Below are 16834 nucleotides of genomic sequence, written 5' to 3'. Positions count from 1 at the left end.
AGGCTGAGTGGACCCCGTTCCAGCCCTCGTACCACTTTTCAAATTTCGTGGCAGAGCCGAGAATCGAATCCGGGCCTCCGGGGCTGGCAGCTAATCACGCTAACCACTACACCACAGAGGCGGACTTCATTCTAGTCAGTGGATTAATTTTGGAATTATTTTCAACTTACAATATTGCGAGTTGGATCTGCTGATTATTTTAAATTCATAGTCAGCCTTTCATTCTTCATCATCACGTTTTGAATTCTGGTTAGTGGATGAGTTTTGGAAATTTAAATTGTTATTATATTTCGTACCATTAGGGGCTGATGACCTAGATGTTAAGCCCCTTTAAACAACAAGCATCATCATCATCATCACCATTATCATCAATGGAAGTCTCCAAACACAGGAGGTTGTTCCTAAATAAATGGAAATGTATATATATAATCGAAATCGGTTATAAGGACCCCAAAGTGACTGCCAATAAAGGTAGTTATAACCGATAGAAGTACAAACAGGATTTTTCCTTCCCAAAAATATCATATCTGCAAGTTTTAGGTTTCACCGAGCTCGATAGCTGCAGTCGCTTAAGTGCGGCCAGTATCCAGTATTCGGGAGATAGTAGGTTCGAACTCCACTGTCGGCAGCCCTGAAAATGGTTTTCCGTGGTTTCCCATTTTCACACCAGGCAAATGCTGGGGCTGTACCTTAATTAAGGCCACGGCCGATTCCTTACAACTCTTAGCCCTTCCCTGTCCCATCGTCGCCGTAAGACGTATCTGTGTCAGTGCGACGTAAAGCAACTAGGAAAAAAAAAGGTTTAGGTTACATACAGGATTAATTAAAATAAGTCGGGTACAATTTCAAAAACGTAACTGGTATACGTACTCTATTTACAGTACGGTACACAGTAGCGGCAATTAGGAATTAGAAGTTGGGGGGCAAAAAGTTTACAGACTTCAAAAAGTACTCGGGTTTGCGGGGGGGGGGGGGGAGGGGTGCATATACATCAAAACTTAAATATAAATAAAAAAAAGGTTACAAAATTGTAAGTTTTCTGATGTTCTCTGAGCAAATTTCAACAGAGAGGTAAAGCTTGACAGTTTACTCATTTAAGTGCGGTAATAATAGTTTCTTGAGATTAATAATAATGTTATTTGTTTTACGTCCCTCTAACTACTCTTTTACGGTTTTCGGAGACGCCGAGGTGCCGGAATTTAGTCCCGCAGGAGTTCCTTTACGTGCCAGTAAATCTACCGACAGGAGGCTGACGTATTTGAGCACCTTCAAATACCACCGCACTGAGCCAGGATCAAGCCTGACTAGTTGGGGTCAGAAGGCCAGCGCCTTAACCGTCTGAGCCACTCAGCCCGGCTTTCTTGAGATTTTGATCCAATACCACACAATAAAACTTTCACCAAAGGAACAATATTACACATATATTACAATTAAATAGACTTACGGTGTGATTATAAAATTAAGTATCATTGAGCATTTGACTACACACTAAGAAGCTAACAGACTCTAAAGAGAATACCAGACTGACGGATGCGCGCGGCAAGCGGGTGAATTATTCCTCAGTGTCAATGACCTTGGCAAAAAACTATACCCCTCGTACCCTTCTTCACAGCACATGGTATACGCTGCTGTGCGAGTCTCCGGTACTTGCTGTGGTGCTATGCAGATCGGTTAGCGGCGACGAACTATCTGTTTTCGGTATCCCCGCTAATAATTTTGTTAATAATTAAATAAATTAAACGAAAGAATTACCTGATAAGACAGAGGGATTGTACAAGTTGCTTCTTTTATATATAATTCCTAGTTTCGGCTGGCTAAACTGGAAATAAAATGTAAGGATTTCTCCACAAAATGCCCCTCCCCCCCCCCCCACTAATCGCCGCTACTAACGGTACAGTATTTGTGGAGTAGGATTGCGAGGAATTTCACTGGCTTTCACTTGAAGAATAGGTCCATTGATCGGCACATTATTTGTTCTTTGCTGTTTAGACCATCTAAGTAAAGACTCTTCAACATGTTCGTCGTCAGATTATCTGGATTGCTTTTTTTTTTTTTTTTTTTTTTGAGATTTTCTTCGAAAAGAGACTGTATTTTTTCTCTGCCCTTCGAAATTATTGAAATCGTTCAGTGTGAGACACCCAATTCCTTCGCGATTTTCCCCATTTTCGAATCGCCATATTATGTGTTTCTTTTCTTCATTATTAAACACTGTCCTTTTGTTTTGTGTCATCTTCACAGCGATGCCTCACTTGACTATTTAACAGACTGATTTGAAATTTACAATAATAAGCGTTACATTGTTGTCAGTAATCCCCAAATATGTAACAAGCAAAAATTAACATTTGACGTTATCCCCATACATCAGACAGTTATCTTGGTTACGACTGAATGACAGACGTAGACTCCATGCAATTACTTTGGGTGTATTAAGTGCTTTCTGAAAACACTCCTCCTTACGTATCCACCAGACTTCGCTACCTTAGTACACTACACCTGTTCAGTACCTGGTCAGGCTGTACGCTAGGAATTCCTGTACACCTACAACAGATCGTTCACGATCATCGCCAAGAGCTGGTGAAATGACCTCCCAAATGACAACAGGGTAGCTAAATGAAAGACAAAGTTTAAATCCTTTGCCAGCGACATCTAGTAAGCACTTCCGGTCTTTCTTGAGTGTGGATGGGATGCATGAATGAGAGTGAATATGGATGTTTATTGTAACATATTCCAGTTTACACTTTACTTACTTCAGTTAGTTAGTGATACTTTAGTTTAGTGATACTATATTTATATCAGATGTAAGGCTTTTCAGGCGTTTGCTCTATTAACCAGCGTTTCGTCTTAGGTCTGACACTAGACTCATCAGAGTGGGATGTGTCAGACCCTACCCACTGACACTGGGGTGTATGCAGGTGAACTTATCAGAAGCCCTAATAAGAGGCACAGTCTGATAGCTGCATACGCTAGTGTGACAAGTAGCACAGCAAATATGCACCAACAGATAGTAATTGCACTCTACACCTGCTTAGCGAAAGGTTCTCAAATTTTGTCAAACAATTCTGCCCAACATGTCTCATCCACTCGGCCCTGGACTTCATTCACGAGCTGCTGGCGGTCAGAGATGGTCCGAGGAGAGGTCTCCAGTGACTGCTTCGTCTTCTACAGACAACTCTCAGTCCACAGACACAGCAGAATTTCTGGGCTGTACGTCTCACTGCGCTGACACCTCCATTTTCTTGCGCTGGCGGTACTCCCTGGCACATTCTGCTGCAGACATCTTGGGCTTACTCGATTCCTCAGACTTCCTTCTATCCCGAATGCGTGTATTGTAGTTTCTGATCCAATTAGATGATTATATATTTTGCTAATTTCTGCATAACTTTAAACTTTTCAATTGACCTTTCCAAAATGTTGCTGACGTTATGGCAAACAGGATCTACGAGGGCTGTAAATAAAGTAGTGCCAATATTGATAGAACACAACGTTTAATGAACTGACAGGTACAATTGCATTACATTCCTTCAATTTAGACACCCGAAAAGTCTGTCACCTTTTGCCAAATGTTGGGAAGCCGTTGGTAACCGTTCACAAGGCATCCTCTGTTTATGGCAGTGACGGAGCCCTCTACCACGCGAAGTACAGATGCCACGTCAGGAAATCGGTGGCAACGGAAGGGTTCATTCAACTTCGGACAGTCGAAGTCACAAGGACTTATGTCTGGTGAGTACGGAGATTGTTACAAGAACTCCCAATACCACCGTGGCAATAAGAGCTTTCATCAGTACGTGCCACACCGTTTGATGACTGAGACACACCTCTACGGGTAATTCCCCGAACAGTCCATGGATGGTGTACGAAAACGAGACCACTCACGATGTCAATCTGATCTTGAGGAATGGAGTGCCGACTTGTGCGGTGCAAATCCGCATTCTCATTCCGACTCGCACGAATCGCTTTGGACCGTCCTGTACGGTAATGCATTCTCGCCAGAGGCTGCAAGTAATCCTCGATAACCTTCTGATTCATTTTTTGCCACGGGAACCTCAATTTTAATCCACGAAAACTGATCACCTTTTGAAAACGTGCTTTAGAGCGGCGAAATCGACATTCATCACTTGAACACCACACAGAACAACACTCAAAATTGGATGTCCGTCAAATGCACGCTACACATAGACAACAGCTCTACCTGACCTCTCCCATATCCTATTTGCACATGGCTGAACTCCTGCGAGTGTCTGGATTACGTAGCCACTACTTTATTTTTCAGCCCACGTAATATGAGAAGATTTCTACGAGGGAAATGTAACGATACAACTTACAATACTCTCTGACCACGGAGTCGCGAGCTGTACGGATTTCACAACGTCGCGACAATCTCGATTGTAACACAAAGTGGCGGATGCCGCCACCATTTATCGTTACCTCACCAATTATTGAAACTACTACTACAAAGTGTTTCATTCCGTATCCTCAAGGAGTTCAGCGGGCTTCTTAGATGTTGACGCCCTCTCTCCAGCCAAAGAGATTTAAATATTGGTGAAGGTGAGGGTTGGTGCCCGTGGCATGTACTAGGAACTGCTCCGGCATTCGCCTTAGTGCAGGAGAATGGAAAACTACAGAAAACAATTCTCAGGACATCCGACTATGGGGATCAGCCCCTCTCCGTCTCCTGTATAAAGAGCTGTAAAGTCAGGGTGGAGCCGTGTTCACCGGTAAGTCGAAGCTCTCCCTGCTCTTTTGGTCGAATTGCAGAACTGTAGAGCTACAGCAGAGCCATGGCCACCGGCTTAACTCTGCTCTGTCGAACGCCACCGTTGTGAAATAGTGCACCAAGTTCTTTGCGGGTCGCGTTTCGACACAAGACGCCGGTCGATTTAGGAGGCAGCCTCATCCAGCCAAGTCAAGTGGGAGACACTCGAGCACATGCCCTATAGTTCTGATCTCTCCCAATGTGAATATCACGCCTTCGGTCCACTCAAAAAGGCCTTGAAGGGTCGACACTTCCTGTCGGACGAGGATGTGCAGCAGGCGGTTACGAACTTCTTAAAAAGCAGCTGGACACGGCATTTTATTATACGGGGATCTTCAACCTGGTGTGTCGGTGGGATGAGTGCCTAAAGTTCACGGTGATTTTGCCTGATTGCCATTCCTATTCAGGACTGTACGCCCGACGAACGGAAACTATTTGATCGCCCCTTATAGTTTTGATAATCCAATGGCTTTTTCTTCTTTTTCTTTGCAGGAGATCACTTGTCTGCTGATAATGTGGATTGTTTCCACGACAATTAGAATACTGTCCTACAGCTTCATGTACGCTTTATTCTACTATAATACGATTACCTCGGACAGTGGTATAGTGAAAATAGTAGCTACATTTATCGTCACTTTGCTTCATGTTGGTAAGTACATATAGATAGTAACACTAATAGAATTTTGCAAAATAAGTGAAAATATGATTATAAGGACGCAAATGTTAACAAAAATGGAAATGAGAGGAATAATTCGGTGGTTGATGGGAGTTCACCAAAAAAGCTTTAAGAGAAGAAAATGACGAAAATAACGTATGTTATGTAATTCACATAGGGAACTGGCACATCTGATTAAGGACTGTAAAGAAACGGTAAATATTAGATATAAATATATAGATGGAAAATGTTGGATAAAATTCTAAATGAACAGCAACTTTACAAACTTGCTAAGCTATTAAACAGAGAATGGAAGAAACCTGGAAAACAGCATAATTATTTAATATTACTAGAGGTATTTGGGAAAATAAATGCAAATAAATCACATAAAATTACATGTAGTTAAAGAAGAGGTATCCTGGACTGTATAACTTAGTTAAAATACAGGAAATAACTGATAAGGTTGTGTAATTTCAAAGATATACTAAGGTATATTGAAGTAGGTATCATGACGGTTTGTTTGTTGGAGGAAGTGTATACATTTCGAAATCGAACAAAACCGGTGGCTTATGATAGCGATGGGTGCGATGATCGGACGGTCTCTCCCCCATGTTGGTGATTATCCGTGACTGGGAGAGAGGGACGTCTGTTCTTCGTTTTTATCGGTCATGTGTAGTTAAATATGTTTGATTTCCCGTCATTAATAATTCTGGTTGCATGCGAGTGCAAAGGATGCGGTGGGCGGAGGTTCTCCCCCACTCCCTGGTTGGTGGTTATCGTTGACTGGGGTGGGGGTATGGGGTCTGTGCGCGGTTTTTGTTCTCTCATATGTGGTAAAAATATGTTTCATGTGATAAGGATGTCTAATATGTATGGGGTATGCAACATATACTAACATTATTTAACTTTTAACGAATTGGAATATCTGTGGAATTTGTTTGTTTGTTTGTTTGTTTGTTTGTTTGTTTGTTTGTTTGTTTGTTTGTTTGTTTGTTTGTTTGTTTGTTTGTTTGTCGTACGCACAAATCTAACTACATGTAATGTTTTGGATTAGAATAAACGAAGACGCTTTCCCCAGTTGGTGGTCATCCGTGTCTGAGTGAGAAGTGTATTCATTCATTAATTAATTCATATAGATAGTAATGTAACATTTTCACACACCCCCATACAAAAAAAGTCCTTCCTACAGCCAACACCGCAGTAATTTGAATATAACCTTATTGTAGTTTAACCCCAACGCGAAGAGAATGATTGATCGGCTTATACAGGGTCTGTCATGTGAACTAAGACCGTCCAAGCGGCCTTTTTACTCCCCGATACATGAGCTGCAGTATTGGAGACGCGCGCATAGTTCTTGACGTAGCAAGCAGTGTGCACGTGTTCGACCTAGCAAGCATTAGTTGCCAGTCTGAAACTCAGCTGTTAACATGGTGAGACAGTTATCATTGAAACATCGTATTTTTGTATGCAAAAGTTATTTTAAGTACGAGTCGATTCGACGGATGCGCGGTACATTTGTTCGGTAATTTTCTGCTGAAGCGCCACCTGCCACAGATTCACGCAACTTAATTGTAAATATATTTGAGACTACTGGCTCAGTGCTCCATGAAAAAAATAACAGGCGCGCACACTAGCAGTTTTAACAGAGGAAAAGCTAGAAAAGACTGGTGCGAATTTGGTCACCGAATAAATCACTCACAAAATTATCGTAACAAGTAGAGGCTTCTACTAGAGGACTCGTGCTATTCTGCAGCATTAATTATAAATAGGTCAAATAACGTGTCTTGATATGAAATTCTCCATGCTTTGTCCTGGTAGTTCTTTAAAAGTTTCTCTTAGGATTTATATTATCTGGAAATGTGTCAAGGGAATCTTTGGGGATTTGTTATCCTGACATTGATTTATACTTGATGAACATTTTGTACTTTTATCGTTATTGTTGAGTATTTAATTTAAAGTTTTATTTATGACTAGCAGGTGCTCGCGGCTTCGCCCGCGTTTATTGATTCAACAGCGTTAGGTTTTCTAAACCGTTTAATTAAACGCAAAAGGAAAACTATTAACATACACCGTTTTCTCTTGTAATATTGGTCATTTAATATTACACCCCTACAGTTTTCTTTCCCAAACCGTAAGTCGTGTTTGGTTGAGAGCTATGCTGGAATATGCACACGTACATCCGTGATCTCGGCCATTTTGGACTTCCTTTCACCATTTCTAACACCCATCCCGATTGGGAATGAACATTGGCTCAAACGGCATCCACTGTGTCACGGTTCATCTCAGCTACCCCAAAGACTATGAACTCGCCACTAATATCGGCCATTTTTTCGGATTTTTACATTTCACCGCTTCTTTTAGAGGTGCTAGGGGTTTCTTGCCCCTACTGTAATATTTCCAGATAGTAAGTTGTATGTGCATCTAGTTTGGTTGAGAGCTATGCTGACACATACACACAAATTCACCCGTAATCTCTGTCATTCTCGACATTTTCTTTCTTCACTCCTTCTCACCCTCTATGCCATGGGGACTGAACTGGGATATTTCATGTTTATATACCGTTTATAGAAGAACAGGAAGAAGAAGAAAATAACCACACATCATAATTTTTACATACTGTTGGTTAGGCAACCCGCTGATCAGACATGTCATGCGGTTTACTTACTTTCCCCTATTTTCTTATTTTCACACTTCTCACCCCCTATGTCAAACTACCGATCAGATTTCGTTCAAACCACTTCCTAAACCCTACCAGGGGTAATAATAACAAATTATGAAATTTTCAGCGACATCAATGCAGTAGTTTTTGAGTCCATTCGAGAAAACAAACATTTTTTTATATAGAGAGATTTAAGTTTTTAAAGTTTTAGATTGTTTCGGGTGGAAGTTTGTTTTTGTTGCAGCCCATACTGTCTACGAATTAGATAACCCTTTCACACAAATAAGAAAACTAACTTAAGTGATGGATGTACTGTATGTGTCGCGCAATAGATATGATGTACACGATTCCAACTGTCATTGGGACTGTCTCCAATTAGCGTACTGAAACCGAGAGCAAGCCCACACACACTTGAGGAACTGAAAGAAACATTACGGTGGCAAAACTCACTCGCGTCAGCCAGAATGTGGTTACCAGATACAGTATAAAGGCCGGTCTCCACTGATTAACATTTAACACCAACATGTTAAATTTAACACGTTACAATTGATATGTATATTGTGATTGTGTCTTCCAATTGACTTTGCATGTTAACTCAGAATGTTGAGGTTAACACTTTTAACATGTTGGCGTGTTTTCCGCTCCAAGTGGAAAACATGTCAAGTCAATTCGTTGTGTTCGTGAGATGTTGGCACAGCTTCGGCAACTTCCTTTCCGGTTCCATGTCAACAGATAGCCAAACGATGCAAACGACGTGCTTCTCGTGAAGTAGGATTATAGTTACAGCACTCCGCAACACTCATTCTCTTTTTTATAAGCTACAAATACAGTACTGGTACCGAAACGCGCACGTGTGTCGTTTCTCTGTGCACTATACTAAAATTTATAGTAGTCAGAAATGGAGTGGAGCAAGATTACTTTGGACTTAATTAATGATATAATAGAAAGGTCTTGTTTATGAGATGTCTCATAAAAAGAATGCAGGGATAAAGCGAAGAAAGCCGACATTTTACAGGAATTCTAAATTATCCTTCATTGTTCCTGCGAATGCATTGATAAAAAAACCTAACGTCCCTCCGCTCCCAGTACAGTCGAGTATTGGAAAAAAAATATCATAAGTTGGGTGCGGGAGCGGACGAAGTTTATACTTCAAACTGGTTTGCTTTTGAAGCAATGAGAAGGATGAGAGGAGGAAATGTGTCTAATAAAACTGCATTTCTAAGTCATAACAAGAAGCAACAGTGGCAATAACTAAGGGCGAAATCCTCTTTATCTGAGTCCATTGCCCTTATTTGAAAATACTAGACACCACCTAAATGTATAACCACAGATTGTTATGATGAACTATTTAGGGCCTATATATAAACAAAGAAAGTCAAGTTTAACATGTTTATTAAGTGTGGACACAATGTTAAATGAAACAGTATTCAACATTTAACATTCAACATGTTGATGGTGGCACCAGTTAACATTTAACACTCTTAACATTAAACATGTTGTTGTTAAATGTTAATCAGTGGAGACCGGCCTTAACGTCTGTATAACCCGGGAAGGACGACACTTCCTGCATATTTTATAAGGTAAGATTTAATATAAGATTATATACACGCTTAAATCAGGGCAGCCGTGCGTGACATACATTCAGCTGAGGTAACTGACGTAGTGCATAGTACAAACACTGTGCGTTCGTTCTTTGTTTCTATGAGAGATCCTGTAATGTCCTCTAAATATCTTGTATTCTGGTGGTTTAAGAGTGTTCCTTCGGTGGTAGTATTATGAAACTTCAGTACAGTATACTATGTCTGGAAGACAGGCTTCTTAAACTTGAGAACTCGTACAACTTTTATTAATACATTCAAGCAGGACCTGCATCGGGCTGAGTCGCTCAGACGGTTGAGGCGTTAACTTTCTGAGCCCAACTTGGCACGTTCGATCATGACTCAATTCGGTGTTCTTTGAAAGGGCTCAAATACGTCACCGAGCTCGATAGCTGCAGTCGCTTAAGTGCGGCCAGTATCCAGTATTCGGGAGATAGTAGGTTCGAACCCTACTGTCGGCAGCCCTGAAAATAGTTTTCCGTGGTTTCCCTTTTTCACACCAAGCAAATGCTGGGGATGTACCTTAATTAAGGCCACGGCCGCTTTCTTCCCACTCCTAGCCCTTTCCTGTCCCATCGTCGGCGTAAGACCAATCTGTGTTGGTGCGACGTAAAGCAACTAGCAAAAAAAAGCAAATACGTCAGCCTCTTGTCGGTAGATTTACTGGCACGTAAAAAGAACTCCTGCAGGACTATTTTCCGGCACCGCGGCGTCCCCAAAAACCGTAAAACTCGTTAATGAGACGTAAAGCCAATAACACTATTATTAGTAGTAAGATTTGCAGTTTTATCGGCATGAATTTTCAGACTACGGCGGAGTTAGTCATACTATGTCTCGGAATTAGCCGGAGTATTACTATTAATATGAAGTGATTTCAGTGAGAAAGTATGATGATATTGCTTTGAAGTTCTAAATAAAAATAGTATAAGAAATAGTTGTTTCGGTGTGTAATAAGCTCACCGGACAAAAAATTATTCACACCTTGCAGACATCATTCTAATCCCGTGTAACACCGCCTCCAACTTTGATAACCACCTTTATTCGGTGAGTGAGTGAGTCAACAAGTTTCTACGTGTATGCCATATGCATTTGTAGCCATTCACTAATGATTAGATCCCGGAGGATCACCATATTGAAGGGTCATTGGTGTCTGCCTTTTACCAAGTAGTCCGTGGAATCAAGATCGGGGGAATTAGAGGGCCAGTCGAAGTATGACAGCATGTCCATCAAACCAGTCACATAATCGTGCAGACCTGTGAATACGGCTGTTGTCATCTGGAAAATGCAACTGTCCACAGCATACTCCCCATGACAAGTTACCATACTAGCTCTTCTTGACTTCTCTAAAGCTTCTGACTCTGTTGACATAGACATACTACTTTCCAAACTATTTAAACTCCAGTTCTCGACAAACAGTCTTCAGTGGATGAATTCATACCTCCGTGGTCGTCTGCAGTGTGTAAGAAATAACAATAATGAATATTCATCCTGGCGATCCGTAGAGGTTGGTGTTCCACAAGGGTCTGTCCTAGGACCGCTTCTATTTACTGTGTATATCAATGATATTACGTCGTCGGTAAACATCTGCTGACACCACATGTACGCTGACGATATACAACTATACTTGCACTGTGAACCGAAAGACTAACCGATGAAATTAAAAATTTCAATAGAGACTTACAAGAAATCTGTAACTCGACTGACATGCATGGACTTAGATTAAATAACGTAAAGTCTCAAGCTATAATAATTTCACATCCTCGGCTTTGTTCAAAAACTATAAGCAAATTCACTTTACCAAAACTCTACCTACAAAATTCACCCATTGATTTCAGTGAATCTGTCAAAGATCTCGGCGTTATGATAGACGAACATCTTTCTTGGAAGCAGCAGGTTACCAGAATCTCCGGGAAAGTATTTGCGACACTTAACTCACTTAGAAGATTCCGCAACATATTTTCTCGAGTATTAAAAGAACGCCTCATTTGCACTCTGGTATTATCTCATTTCGACTACTGTGACGCTATGTACAACGACCTGACTGCTACTCTTAACGACAAACTACAACGCGCGCAAAACGCCTGTGTTCGCTATATATGTGACCTACGTTACTTTGACCATGTTACACCTACCTACGATGAACTCGGTTGGCTAAAACTCAAACAGCGCCGTAATCTTCATGCTTTATGCCTTCTTCGTCGAATACTCTCCTTATGCTCACCTCCCTACTTGTACAGTCAATTTCACCACCTCTCATCCAATCACAGCTTTGGAACACGGTCAAAATCTGATACACTCTTATCTATTCCACCTCACCGCACCACACGATACATAAACTCATTTGTTATTTCTTCGGCACGACAATGGAATGCACTACCCGTCTCTGTCAGAGGAGCCTCACCTGCTAGTTTTAGGCAACTTTGTCACCGCTACCTACAAAGTAATGCTATGGAAATATTGTAGATTTAGCCTTCCTCAAATTATGGACTTTATATAATCCCACTGTTATTACTAAGGATAATAGAAATTAGCTAATTATGTCATAATTGTGTAAATAATCATCTTCATCATCACCACCATCATCAGCATTCTCCTATTTTTTCCTATTTTTATTTTTTATTTTTTATCATAATATTGTATTGTTTAGTAGTTGCAAGATGTTTCAATTGTAAGTGTATTTATTTCAATTTCGCACATGTAGAAACTTTATTTTCTGGTTAGATGGAAGAGAGGGCCTAATGGCCTTAATCTTGCCAGACAAAATAAATCTATTGTATTGTATTGTATTGTATTGTAAGACATTGCATGAAGTGCAACTCTTCGTCACCGAGAATGGGTGGGCCCAAGTCTTAGTAGGAAAGAACCCTCCCAAACCATGGCAGAACCACTTACGTCCTGAACTACACCTTTCACACAATGTGATGTTTAAACAACTCATTTTGCCGTCAGTGCACTCGATGGAAAGCTTGTTCAAAGTGTGTTACAAATCAAGTACCTAGGATGCTACGTAACACAAGAATGGGTTCTGGATGTAGAAGCAGCACTGCAAAAAGTGTATTTCCGGAATTAAACCATCTTCTGTAGAACCGTATCCTCCGATACGAAACACATTGACTTGTGTTATTTGTTACCGGTGCTGCCTGAAGGTGTCGAAGTATAGACAGTTACAGCTTCGTCAAAGAACCAACTACTGTCCTTAAAATGTTAATGTGCTGCAGAATATCCAAGAACCCATGCATAGGCCACGTCACCAGTGAGGAGATACTCCGTCGTGTTGGGAAATAGCGTGAAGTCTAAACCCTCATGAAACGCAGGAACTCTACCTATATGGGACACACCCCGCGAAATGACAAAGAACACATTAGTGTTGGCTACTGAATGTATGATTCGAAGCAGTGTATCGATTCATTCAAGTGTCCGAATGAATCGATTCACAGGAACGGCGAGCTCACGGCACACGATTCAGCTTACTCCCAGCGGACAGTGCTGAGTGGCGCATTCACTGGACGTTGACGGGGAGCCGAGCTTCCGCTGCAGCGAGACAGTGAATCATGGCACATTGAAAGAATCGTGAACGAGCGCGGCTCAGTGAGACACATGATACACACGGCTCCTTATCGGCTCACTGGACACGCGGAGAGCCGAGCTTCCGCTGCAGCGAGACAGTGAATCATGGCACATCGAAAGAATCGTGAACGAGCGCGGCTCACTGAGACACATGATACACACGGCTCCTTATCGGCTCACTGGATACGCGGAGAGCCGAGCTTCCGCTGCAGCGAGACATACAGTGAGCCATGGCACATCGAAAGAATCGTGAACGAGCGCGGCTCAGTGAGACACAAGATACACACGGCTCCTTATCGGCTCACTGCAGCGAGACATACAGTGAGCCATGCTACACTGAAAGAATCGTATGCTATAATAGACTCACGAGCTCAGCTCATTTGAAAATAATACCCATTTGCATTCACTGTCCTTTTCTTACAGGGAGGTTTAAATAATAGCTGGATTTATTTGCAGTGTTAAAAAGGTAGTCACAACCTAATTCTGAAGTAGCTAGTTAGGTAGGCTATTAGGTTATACTATTTATTAGTTTAGTGAATCTTAGTATCATAACTTAGTTGACATTTGACAATTAAACTCGACTCTAGACTGCCCTATGACTATGAGTCATGCTCATGACCACTCAAAAGTACCTGTTTTATATCGGGAAGAACGGCTCAGTATTCTCTCAGTTCATATGTCACATCGTTTCACAAGACTTCAATCATATGTGCACAGACGCAATAACAGTGTGCTGAATCAGAAAACCAGCGGGCTACTGTACATCTCGGGTAGCCTATACAAAATATGACGCTTTAAAAAATCCTCAGCTGATAGAAAAATACTTTTTAAAAAAATGACTGAGCGAGTTGTCGTGCGGTTAATATCGCGTGGCTATGCGCTTGCATTCGGGAGATGGTGGGTTCGAATCCCACCGTCGGCAGCCGTTAAGATGGTTTTTCCGTAGTTTCCCCATTTTCACACCAGGAAATGCTGGGACTGTACCTTAATTCAGGTCATGGCTGCTACCTTCCTAATCCTAACCTTTCCCACCCTGCGTCGCCGGAAACCTTCGAAGTATTAGAGTAACTAGCATTTTTTCTAAGAAAGGAGTTCATAGTATGAAGACCAGATGACAGCTGCGAGCACTGAATGCTGTTGCTGCTGTCTTACCAGCACATACTACACAGATGCAGTAGGAGCGGTGACCAATGAGCCGTGAATCGGATCACTGTATCGATTAAGTAACGTGAAAGGAATCAAATGAATCGATTCAGTAAAATGAATCGAATGTCCCATCACTAGAAGACATGACACAACTCGCCTCAGAATGCAAGATGGAAGGATAAAGTCGACTTTGGAGGGAAGTATTGTCCTAAAGGCTGAACGTCCGGCAGTGTTTCGCAATTCACGGCAACACAATTCTGATATGGAAAACACAAAATAGAAAAGTGTGCTCCATGATGATGGCCAACCTCGAGTTGGAACCAAACGAAGACGAATGCGTTACGGGGATCAAAGTTGTCCATTTCTCAGATTAGAGAAAGAATTCGACATATTTCTGTCTGAAGATTACTACTAAGTTGCATGTCTGGGAAACATGAACAATGCATAAAGTCGACGTAGGATTACAGTCATCGAAATGTAAATACTGCTGAAGGCAATCAGAATGATAAGATGGCAAACATAAAGTTCCTGAGATGAATAACTCTTTGCAGTCCAAAATTCAGCGGATACGGATCGTGTAAGTTTTCCTTTACCCTGACAAAATGCAGCAATTCATCGTGGCATCAATTCCACAAACAGATGAAACACATTTTGCAGAGATGTTGATCCATCCCGTCTGTATAGTTGTCTACAGCTCCTTGATACTTGTAGCTGCAAGAACTTGAGTGGAGTGCGAATGGACCTCTAGAGCATGGCACACCAATGATCGATTGGGTTCATATCGGGTGAACCAAGTGGCCATAACTGTGGTTGAAATTCTTCAGAATACTCCTCGAACTAATTCTGGACAACTTGGGCCCGATGACGAGGTACATTATCCTGCTGGAGCACCCCATAGCTGTTGAGCTACGTGAAGTGGTCATCAGGCAGTTGAAGGTGGCAGTCACCGGTCAACAATATGTTCAGGTGAAAAATAGGACCCAGCACATGCCATGAGAACACACCCCACACGATTATCGAACCACTCCAAGGCTGTACAGTGCCTTGCTAACAACTAGTGTGCATAGCTTCACCTCAATAGAAACACTCCGCAACACTTTCCTGAAGATGAGCGGAAACTCGTAAATAGACACCTTATCTTTCTTTGAAACACAGTGCACTTCCGACTCGACAGTATCTGGACAGTGTTTCGCAATGGCGTGGTGAATTCGCTGTGCCATGTCGAATATTTCGAAACTGTCAGCAGTGTCACTTCGCCCATCTCTAGTCACTGGTCCTCCTGGGTCCAATTAACAACGTCACGCACCCGAGTGAGACGCTGTGGATAGGCCTATGCACCTGGTATATCTGCACTGAGTGTAGATGTGTTCGAGAGACCTGCGGAAATACAGTTTATGCCATCAAGCCACAATGTCACCATGTTTTTGTTAGATATTGATAGGAATAGAGAGAGGGGGGAGGGAGAGGGAATTGTCCCCATACAGAGGATGAACAGGAGAAGTCAAAGTGCTGACCCCTGAGGAACGCCAACACTAACACTAACTAGCAAGGGGGATGAATATCTCGCTGTGCTACACTTACGATTTTACGGTAAAGCAGTCGGCAATGCCCATGATTATTCAGTTAAATTTCCTTACAAATATACCCATTGCAACAATTCCATCATTAACTTTCCATAGCGCTGCTTCAAACACATTGAATCGTAATAAATGTAGCTTATTTCTACTTCTGTTTCAGGCCTATTCATCTACTTTTTTTTGGTTGTGTACAGTTACTACCTGAGAATCGTCTCCTCGCGAGCTGTCATTGAAGAACCACCTTCACAACCTGACCCGAATGCGAGAAAGGGCGAAAAATGAGAAATACTCAACGGCTGATGAATCATCAATAGAAGTTATGATCTCATGAAGTGATACCATAATTTACATGCATAATGCGATCTGTGAACAGCGGAAACGCTACAAATATTCATCAAAAACAATATAAAAGTAATTATTGCTGACTCCTGTTATTTTTCTACCTGGACGGTGAGTGCTATAGCTCACTCACTCCTCGTTAGGCTCATTTCACACGGTCCACTTGCTTTCCACGCCACGCCACGTCACTCCACTCCACTTCTCAGACATTTGCTGTCCACTTCCGTCAACTTGCCGGCAATTCCATAGAAAGAATTTTTTGTTTTTTTTGCTAGGGGCTTTACGTCGCAGCGACACAGATAGGTCTTATGGCGACGATGGGATAGGAAAGGCCTAGGAGTTGGAAGGAAGCGGCCGTGGCCTTAATTAAGGTACAGCCCCAGCATTTGCCTGGTGTGAAAATGGGAAACCACGGAAAACCATCTTCAGGGCTGCCGATAGTGGGATTCGAACCTACCATCTCCCGGATGCAAGCTCACAGCCGCGCGCCTCTACGCGCATGGCCAACTCGCCCGGTAAAGAAAATATTACAAGAAATAC

General features: G+C 42.0%; 1 long non-coding RNA gene across 1 annotated transcript in view; it reads left to right on the top strand.

Annotated features, from left to right (window-relative positions):
* LOC136883182 (uncharacterized) overlaps positions 1-16380 on the top strand; it is a 55602-nt gene extending 39222 nt beyond the window's left edge. Inside the window, exons 4-5 of the long non-coding RNA XR_011018832.1 lie at positions 5246-5402; positions 16116-16380. This is a non-coding gene — a long non-coding RNA (uncharacterized lncRNA). The remainder of the gene's footprint in view (positions 1-5245; positions 5403-16115) is intronic.
* Positions 16381-16834: the final 454 nt, after the last annotated feature.

This window comes from Anabrus simplex, chromosome 11 (genome assembly GCF_040414725.1).
Source record: "Anabrus simplex isolate iqAnaSimp1 chromosome 11, ASM4041472v1, whole genome shotgun sequence".
Lineage (NCBI taxonomy): Eukaryota > Metazoa > Arthropoda > Insecta > Orthoptera > Tettigoniidae > Anabrus > Anabrus simplex.
The sequence above is the reverse complement of the archived record's forward strand: the minus strand, read 5'-3'. Positions and strand labels throughout refer to the sequence as shown.